This window comes from Cervus elaphus, chromosome 18 (genome assembly GCF_910594005.1).
Source record: "Cervus elaphus chromosome 18, mCerEla1.1, whole genome shotgun sequence".
Taxonomy (NCBI): Eukaryota; Metazoa; Chordata; class Mammalia; order Artiodactyla; family Cervidae; genus Cervus; species Cervus elaphus.
This window is the reverse complement of record NC_057832.1, coordinates 57,327,689-57,336,501: the sequence shown is the minus strand read 5'-3', so window position 1 is coordinate 57,336,501 and position 8,813 is coordinate 57,327,689. Positions and strand designations below refer to the sequence as shown.

The window sequence follows — 8,813 nt, the reverse complement described above, 5'->3', positions numbered from 1 at the left end:
TGAGGTTAAATCCTTTAGGCTCATTTACTGCTTTATAATCTCTCCCTCAGATCAAAAAACATATTAGTGATGGGGTCACAGACTTTGGTATCCCCAGCATCCTGCTCTAAGTAAATAAGCTAACTGGCAATATGTAGAAACACATTATCTTCTGTCTCTTCAGCAAGTTAACACATCTCCCTGTTAGAGTAAATTAGAATGTGTGGGATGGTGGGTGAAATTATAGGTTTTTATCTGTACAAAAAAGATCTTCACGACCCAGATAATCAGGATGGTGTGATCACTCACCTAGAGCCAGACATCCTGAAATGTGAAGTCAAGTGGGCTTTAGGAAGCATCACTATGAACAAAGCTAGTGGAGGTGATGGAATTCCAGTTGAGCTAGTTCAAATCCTGAAAGATGATGCTGTGAAAGTGTTGCACTCAATATGCCGGCAAGTCTGGAAAACTCAGCAGTGGCCACAGGACTGGAAAAGGTCAGTTTTCATTCCAATCCCAAAGAAAAGTAATCCCAAAGAATGCTCAAACTACCACACAATTGCTCTCATCTCACACACTTGTACAGTAATGCTCAAAATTCTCCAAGCCAGGCTTCAACAACAAGTGAAGCGTGAACTTCCAGATGTTCAAGCTGGTTTTAGAAAAGGCAGAGGAACCAGAGATCAAATTGCCAACATCGACTGGCTCATCGAAAAAGCAAAAGAATTCCAGAAAAACATCTATTTCTGCTTTATTGACTATGCCAAAGCCTTTTACTGTGTGGATCACAATAAACCATGGAAAATTCTGAAGGAGATGGGAATACCAGACCACCTGACCTGTCTCTTGAGAAACCTATATGCAGGTCAGGAAGCAACAGTTAGAACTGGACATAGAATAACAGACTGGTTCCAAATAGGAAAAGGAGTCCTTCAAGGCTGTACATTGTCACCCTGCTTATTTAACTTATATGCAGAGTACATCATGAGAGACGCTGGGCTGGAAGAAGCACAAGCTGGAATCAGGATTGCCGGGAGAAATATCAATAACCTCAGATATGCAGATGACACCACCCTTATGGCAGAAAGTGAAGAGGAACTAAAAAGCCTCTTGAGGAAAGAGAAAGAGGAGAGTGAAAATGTTGACTTAAAGCTCAACATTCAGAAAACTAAGATCATGGCATCTGGTCCCATCACCTCATGGCAAATAGATGGGGAAACAGTGGAAACAGTGGCAGACTTTATTTTGGGGGGCTCCAAAATCACTGCAGATGTGATTGCAGTCATAAAATTAAAAGATGCTTACTCCTTGGAAGGAAAGTTACGACCAACCCAGATAGCATATTAAAAAGCAGAGACATTACTTTGCCAACAAAGGTTCGTCTAGTCAAAGCTATGGTTTTTCCAGTGGTCATGGATGGATGTGAGAGTTGGACTGTGAAGAAAGCTGAGTGCCAAAAAATTGATGCTTTTGTGAACTGTGGTGTTGGAGAAGACTCTTGAGAGTCCCTTGGACTGCAAGGAGATCCAACCAGTCCATCCTGAAGGAGATCAGTCCTGGGTGTTCATTGGAAGGACTGATGCTGAAGCTGAAACTCCAATACTTTGCCCACCTCATGCGAAGAGTTGACTCCTTGGAAAAGACCCTGATGCTGGGAGGGATTGGGGGCAGGAGGAGAAGGGGACGACAGAGGATGAGATGGCTGGATGGCATCACCAACTCGATGGACATGAGTTTGAGTAAGCTCTGGGAGCTGGTGAGGGACAGGGAGGCCTGGCGTGCTGCAGTTCATGGGGTCGCAAAGAGTCAGACACGACTGAGCGACTGAACTGAACCGAACTGATAAGAGATACTGAAAAACAATGTCTTCAGAATTGAACACAGAGACCTCCCCCACAGTCTGTGTGCTGTGCTTAGTCGCTTACTCGTGTCTGACTCTTTGCAACCCCACGGCCTGTACCCCTCCAGGCTCCTCTGTCCATGGGGATTCTCCAGGCAAGAACACTAGAGTGGGTTACCATGCCCTTCTCCAGGGGATCTTCCCAACCCAAGGATTGAACCCAGGTCTCCCGCACTGCAAGCAGTTTCTTTACCGTCTGAGCCATCAGGGAGGCCCTCCCCCGCAGTCTAGTGGTTAAGAATCTGCCTTCCGATGTCAGGGATGTAGGTCTGATCCCTGATGGGGAACTAGGCTACCACATGCCAGAGCTGTGGGGCCAAAAAACACAAAAATTGAGCACAGAAGTACAAAGTCTGATCTTTGCTTTGTGATAACTATTTAGCATGGATAAAACTTAATTCTACATTTCTTGAGTTTACTACCCAGGCACTGTGGATTTAAATACTACTTCAAAATTACTGAGAATTTCCTGGCAGTCCAGTGGTTAAGACTCCACTCTCTAACTGCCAAGGGTCAGGGTTTGATCCTTGGGCAGGGAACTAAGATCCCATAAGCCTTGTGACACAGCCAGAAAAAGAAAAAGAAATTACTCCTTGCCTAGCTAAGCTGTTTTGAGAGAGAGGATACGAATGTTATTTAGCGTTTGTTTTTAGAGACTGCCACTTTGCATTCAATGTCCATTTTCCCTGTTCTTTCCTGTGTACATGAGCATTTTGGCCATCTTAACCATTTTCATGCATTTAGCACCCACCTGCATACACTGAAGGACCCAACTTGGCAACTAAACAGCAATGTACAGTGATAACTCCTAGATCCTTAGCTCCTGTCTACATCTCTCCTGGTCTCAAATTCCATATTTTCAACTCTCTACTGAACAAGTCCAAGTGGGTGATTCTGCCAGCACTACAGTTTCAATTATCTAGTATCTAAAATATTAAATACATATTAGCTTCCTTATACTTATGAGTCATGATACCTCCAATCATCCATGATGGAAAATATTATAGCCATTCTCAACTCTTCCTTTTATCCCAATATCTAATTAGTCACTGTTGTAGTTGACTACAGCTAGAAGCAGACGTGGAGATAAGCATTTGAGGACAGCAAGTTTGTTGGAGAGATTATCCAAGAAAACATCAGTGGGGGATGGAAAAGAGATGGGAATGATTTCAGTTACATTAATGAGATTGTTGGATGGCATCACCCACTCAGTGGACATGAATTTGAGCAAACTCCGGGAGATAGGGAAGGACAGGGAAGCTTGGCGTGCTGCAGTCCCTGGGGTGGCAAAGAGTGAGTGACTTTGATTGAGTGACTGAACAGCAACAATGAGTAGATTACACATGTGGGCAACTGGGTCTCAGACACATGGAGACCTCTGGAGAGCAGCATAGAGCATGCTTCAGAGTTGTTCTACCCAAGATGTATCCATCAACTTCCATTAGGCTTTGGCTGAGGACTGATCCCAGGGGTTTTTAACTACATGGCACATCTGGCTAGCCCTGTAAGGGGGCTGTGTGAGCACTAACAGAGAAATCTCTCAGGCAAAACGTCCCTGGTGCTGCCAAAAAGGCAGCGTTGGGTGAGCATGAAAAGAAAAAGTGAATGCTAAACGTATACAGGTGAGACACTAATAAGGTTGGCTATAATCACCAAGTTCTATCAATTCTGAACGTGAGAATAAGTGTGAAGGGAACACCAACACAGACTCCAAACTTTTACCGTAGATAGTGGGTGTTTAGTGAAACAGTACAGAAATAAAAGGAAGTACAGCTCTGGGGAGAAACTGGAGACAGACGGCTCCCCTAAGAAAAACAAGTATTGAATATTAATGCATAAATGTGGAATCTAGAAGAATAGTACAAATGAACCTATTTGTAGAGCAGGAATAGAGACACAGATGTAGAGAACAGACACAGGAACACAGATAGGAAGGGGAGGGTGGGACAAATTGGGAGATTAGGATTGATGTATATACAGGCTTCCCTGGTGGCTTAGGCAGTAAAGAATTTGCCTACAAAGTGGGAGACCTGGGTTCAGTCCTGGGGTCAGGAAGATCCCCTGAAGAAGGGAATGGCTACCCACTCCAGTATTCTTGCCTGGAGAATTTCATGGACGGAGGAGCCTGGCAGGCTGAAGCCCATGGGGTTGCAACGACTTGGACATGACTGAGCGACTAACCGTGACATACTACATGTGTAAACCAGATAGCAAGTGGGACCCTGTTGCTTAGCACAGGAAGCTCAGCTCAGTACTCTGTGGTGACCTAGATGGGTGGGGCAGGGGGTGGGATGGGAGGGAGGTTTTAAAGGAAGGGGATATATGTATACATATAGCTAATTCACTTCATTGTACAGCAGAAAGTAAAGCACAGTTGTAAAGCAACTATACTGCGATTTTTTAAAAAAGTGATGCTTAATTAACCTGAAATCCAAACCATTTAAAGGAGTGCTCCAGGCAGTAAGCATCATCCCCATGCCCATTTTACACATGGGAAAGAAAGTAGTGAGGAGAACTGGAATAACAATCAGGAGACCAAAGTCCTAAACCTGAATGCTCTTTAATCTAGCATAAGTCATGTCTTGGGACCTTGGTTGTCCAGATTTTCAAATGAGGGGCTACAAGCTCCTTTCCAGATGTATAGCTATTCCACTGAGTTGCAAAGAGTTTGCTTCCAGAGAACCACAGAACAGCTGCATCTGTAACAGAAGTTCATTACTCTGGGGACTGTTGTCTGGTGGAACGCTCATTCCATGGCTGAGAGATCTATCACAGTGTGAGATCACATGGCCCTAGGAAGCCCGTGTGGCCAGCCCTGGCTCTTCTGAGCCACGTGGGTAGAATAGGCACAGAACCTAAGCCAAGCAGACGTTCCTGCCAGGACCACCATCCAAAGGGGTGGCACAGAGACACTGGTGGCTCAGACCCCACCCCACTGGCAGCTGGCGACGGTGGCTCTGCTCCGTCCAGACCCTTCCTGGGGCAAATCTCAGCTGGGGCCACCTAGCTTCTTGCCGGCTTCTCAAAACCACATTGCTTGTTTCACTATCAGATAACCTGCCTATAATTTCTTTTTCCCAAAAGTGAACCAGAGATTATTTCTCAGAGGTTACTTTCAATCCAGAAAGTTGAGGTGCACCACACACCTTATATGAACCCAGGAGTCTTATAATATTACATGAAAGGTATCATAAACCCAGTTGCTTTTTTTTTTTTTTTAAGGAAAGGAAACTAGCTCAGAGAGCTTAAATACCATACCTAAGGTCAAGCAATCAATCAGCGGTAAACCACAGTGAGTCCCTCCCCTTAGCACGATTCTGTGCTACATCTGTTCGTGGTGGACACAACACCAGCCAGGAAGGAAGGGAGCTCCTCGGCTCTTTCTTTGTCCCACCTCATTCTCTTGCAGGGAACACCTCATTTCTGGTGTTGGCTGGCCTCGATTGTTTTCTGGGGTTGAATGTCTCCATCAGTTAGAACACAATGCTTTCCTTGTAGCTCAGTTGGTAAATCATTTGCCTGCAATGCAGGAGACCCAGGTTCAATTCCTGGGTCGGGAAGATCTCCTGGAGAAGGAAATGGCAATGCACTCCAGTATTCTTGCCTGGAGAATCCCATGGACAGAGGAGCCTGACAAGCTACAGTCCATGGGGTCACAAGAGTCAGACACGACTTAGCAACTAAACCACCAAACGTGCCCATAGAGCCCTTTTGCCTGGGTATTTTGTGGGTTTACTGTAGCCAAAATTCGGCCTCTGTGCACAGTATCGAATTGAATCTCAGAGACAGAGTTTGGGGGAAGTAGCAAAGAATAGCTTTATTGCTTTGCCAGGCAAGGGGGCCACAGCAGGACAATGTCCTCAAAAGTGTGTTTCCCAGCTGAAATGGGTAGTGAAGAGTTTCATAGCAATGGTTCACAGAGCTCCCGGACATTCTTCTGACTGGTTAGAGGTGAGATACTTGGGAGGCAGCATCATCAGCATGTAGACCTTTGGTCTAGGGTTGACATATTTCTGGGCAGCATGTAGTTACCTTCTTTTATGCAGTAGGGGTTTGAGTATCTGCAGAACGGCTTAAAACTAATGTTCTGTATACCACTTGAGGTGGGGGTGGGGGGGCTTCCCTGGTGGATCAGTGGTAAAGAATGTGTCTGCCAATGCAGGAAATGCAGGTTCAGGCCCTAGGTCAGGAAGATTCTCTAGAGAAGGAAATAGCAACCCACACCAGTATTCTTGCCTGGGCAATTCCCAGGACAGAGGAGCCTGGAGGACTACAGACCAAGAGTCTGGCATGACTTAAGGACTAAAGACTAAAGAACAACCACCCCTTGAGGGGGAACCAGGACCCTGCCCCCAGGCTTCACTATTGTTTCTTGACTGCGCCTCCCTTGTCTCCACAGTTCACTCTGAGATACCTTTTGAAAAAGAAGGAAACTCCAGAAAAGTAATGTTATGTGTTGGGGTAGAGATGATGGGATATACCATCCTCTGCTTCAAAATGACTCTAAACACAAAGGTAGATCACTGGTGTGCAGAATCAATAAATCAACAGTTACCAAATGGTCTTTGTTGAAATGTTGTGCAGGATATTGAAAGGAATGCAAAAATGTTGTCAGCAAATCTCCGTGATCTCAAAAGCTATTTAATTGATGAAATAAGGCAAACAGTGAAGAATATGTGACAACAGGCCAGCTCAGGCTGGGCCCTCTGTTCATACTTTTTCACCCCCACCACAATTAATCAAACTCACACCCTTGCGTCCTCTGAGCCTTCCATCGAAAGTCACTTTCTCAACTAAAAATAAAATTACCATATGATCCATCAATTCCATTTCAGGGTTTACATCCAGACAAAAGTATAGTTCTAGAAGATACATGCACACCAATGTTCATAGCAGCATTACTTACAACAGCCAAAACGTAATGTCCATTGACAAATAAGAGGATAAAGAAGATGTCAGTTCAATTCAGTCACTCAGTCATGTCCGACTCTTTGTGACCCCATGGACTGCAGCATGCCAGGCTTCCCTGTCCATTACCAACTCCTGGACTTACTCAAACTCATGCCCATTGAGTTGGTGATGCCATCCAACCATCTCATCCTCTGTTGTCCCCTTCTCCCACCTTCAATCTTTCCCAGCATCAGAGTCTTTTCAAATGAGTCAGCTCTTCACATCAGGTGGCCAAAGTATTGGAGTTTCAGCTTCAACATCAGTCCTTCCAATGAATATTCAGGAATGATTTCCTTTAGGATGGACTGGTTGGATCTCCTTGCAGTCTAAGGGACTCTCAAGAGTCTTCTCCAACTTCTCCAACAGTTCAAAAGCATCAATTCTTTGATGCTCAGCTTTCTTCACAGTCCAACTCTCACATCCATGCATGACCACTGGAAAAACCATAGCCTTGACTAGACAGACTTTTGTTGGCAAAGTAATGTCTCTGCTTTCTAATATGCTGTCTAGGTTGGTCATAACTTTTCTTCCAAGGAGTATGCATCTTTTAATTTCATGGCTGCAGTCACCATCTGCAGTGATTTCAGAGCCCAGAAAAATAAAGTCTGACACTGTTTCCACTGTTTCTCGGTCTGTCACAGGGACAGGGGCTCTGGGTGCAGCAGACCTGGGTGTGGCATAAGTCCTCATGGAGGAGGTCGCCACTAACCCCACCATAGAGCTGCCAGAACTTACACAGGACTGGGAAACAGACTCTTGGAGGGCACAACAGAACCTTGTGCACCAGGACCCAGGAGAAAATAGCAGTGACCCCACAGGAGACTGTCCCAGACTTGACTTGCCTGTGGGTGTCTGGGAGTACACAGTGGAGGCATGGATCGGTGGTGGCCTGTTGCAGGGTTGAGGGCACTGAGTGTAGCAGTCCATGCATGGGATCCTTTGAGGGAGGTCACCATTATCTTCATTACCAACTTCCCTGGTGGCTCAGACGGTAAAGCGTCTGCCTACAATGCAGGAGACCCGGGTTCGATCCCTGGGTGGGGAAGATCCTCTGGAGAAGAAAATGGCAACCCACTCCAGTACTCTTGCCTGGAAAATCCCATGGGAGAAGCCTGGTAGGCTACAGTCCATGGGGTCCAAAGAGTCGGACAGGACTGAGTGACTTCACTTCACTTCAAATAGCAGGGAGGGAACAGCTCCACCCACCAACAGAAAATTGGATTAAAGATTTACTGAGCATGGCCCCGCCCATCAGAACAAGACCTACTTTCCCCCTTTGTCAGTCTCTCCCATCAGGAAGCTTCCATAAGCCTCTTATCCTTCGCCATCAGAGGGCAGACAGACTGAAAACCACAGTCACAGAAAACTAACCAATCTAACCACATGGACCACAGCCTTGTCTAAAAAAATGAGACTATGAGCCATGGTGTGTAGAGCCACCCAAGACAGACAGGTCATGGTGGAGAGTTCTGACAAAATGTGGTCCACTGGAGAAGGGAATGGCAAACTTCAGTATTCTTGCCTTGAGAACCCCATGGACAGTATGAAAAGAAGATATAATGAATTATTACTCATCCATAAAAAAGAATGAGATGATGCCATTGCAGCAATGTCAACTACAAATTGGGCTTCCCTGATAGCTCAGTTGGTAAAGAAACCACCTGCATTGCAGGAGACCTGGGTTCAATCCCTGGGTTGGGAAGATCCCCTGGAGAAGGGAAGGGCTACCCACTCCAGTATTCTGGCCTGGAGAATTCCATGGACTGTATAGTCAGTGGGGTCTCAAAGAGTTGGACATGACTGAGCGACTTTCACTTCACTTCAACTACAAATTGGCGCTTGCCAAGAGCATTGCCAATAACTGAACAACCAGGGCATTTGCCATCTCCCTTTGCAGAGACTGGGCTTCCCTGGTAGCTTAGCTGGTAAAGAATCTGCCTGCAATGTAGGAGACCTGGGTTCCGTCCCTGGGTTGGGAAGATCC

At 45.8% G+C, this 8,813-nt stretch overlaps 1 non-coding gene across 1 annotated transcript; it reads left to right on the top strand.

The window, feature by feature from the left end:
- Positions 1-7,802: 7,802 nt before the first annotated feature.
- On the top strand, positions 7,803-7,874 carry TRNAC-ACA. The gene has a single exon. It is a non-coding gene; the product is annotated as a tRNA-Cys (tRNA).
- The last annotated feature ends 939 nt before the right edge of the window (positions 7,875-8,813 follow it).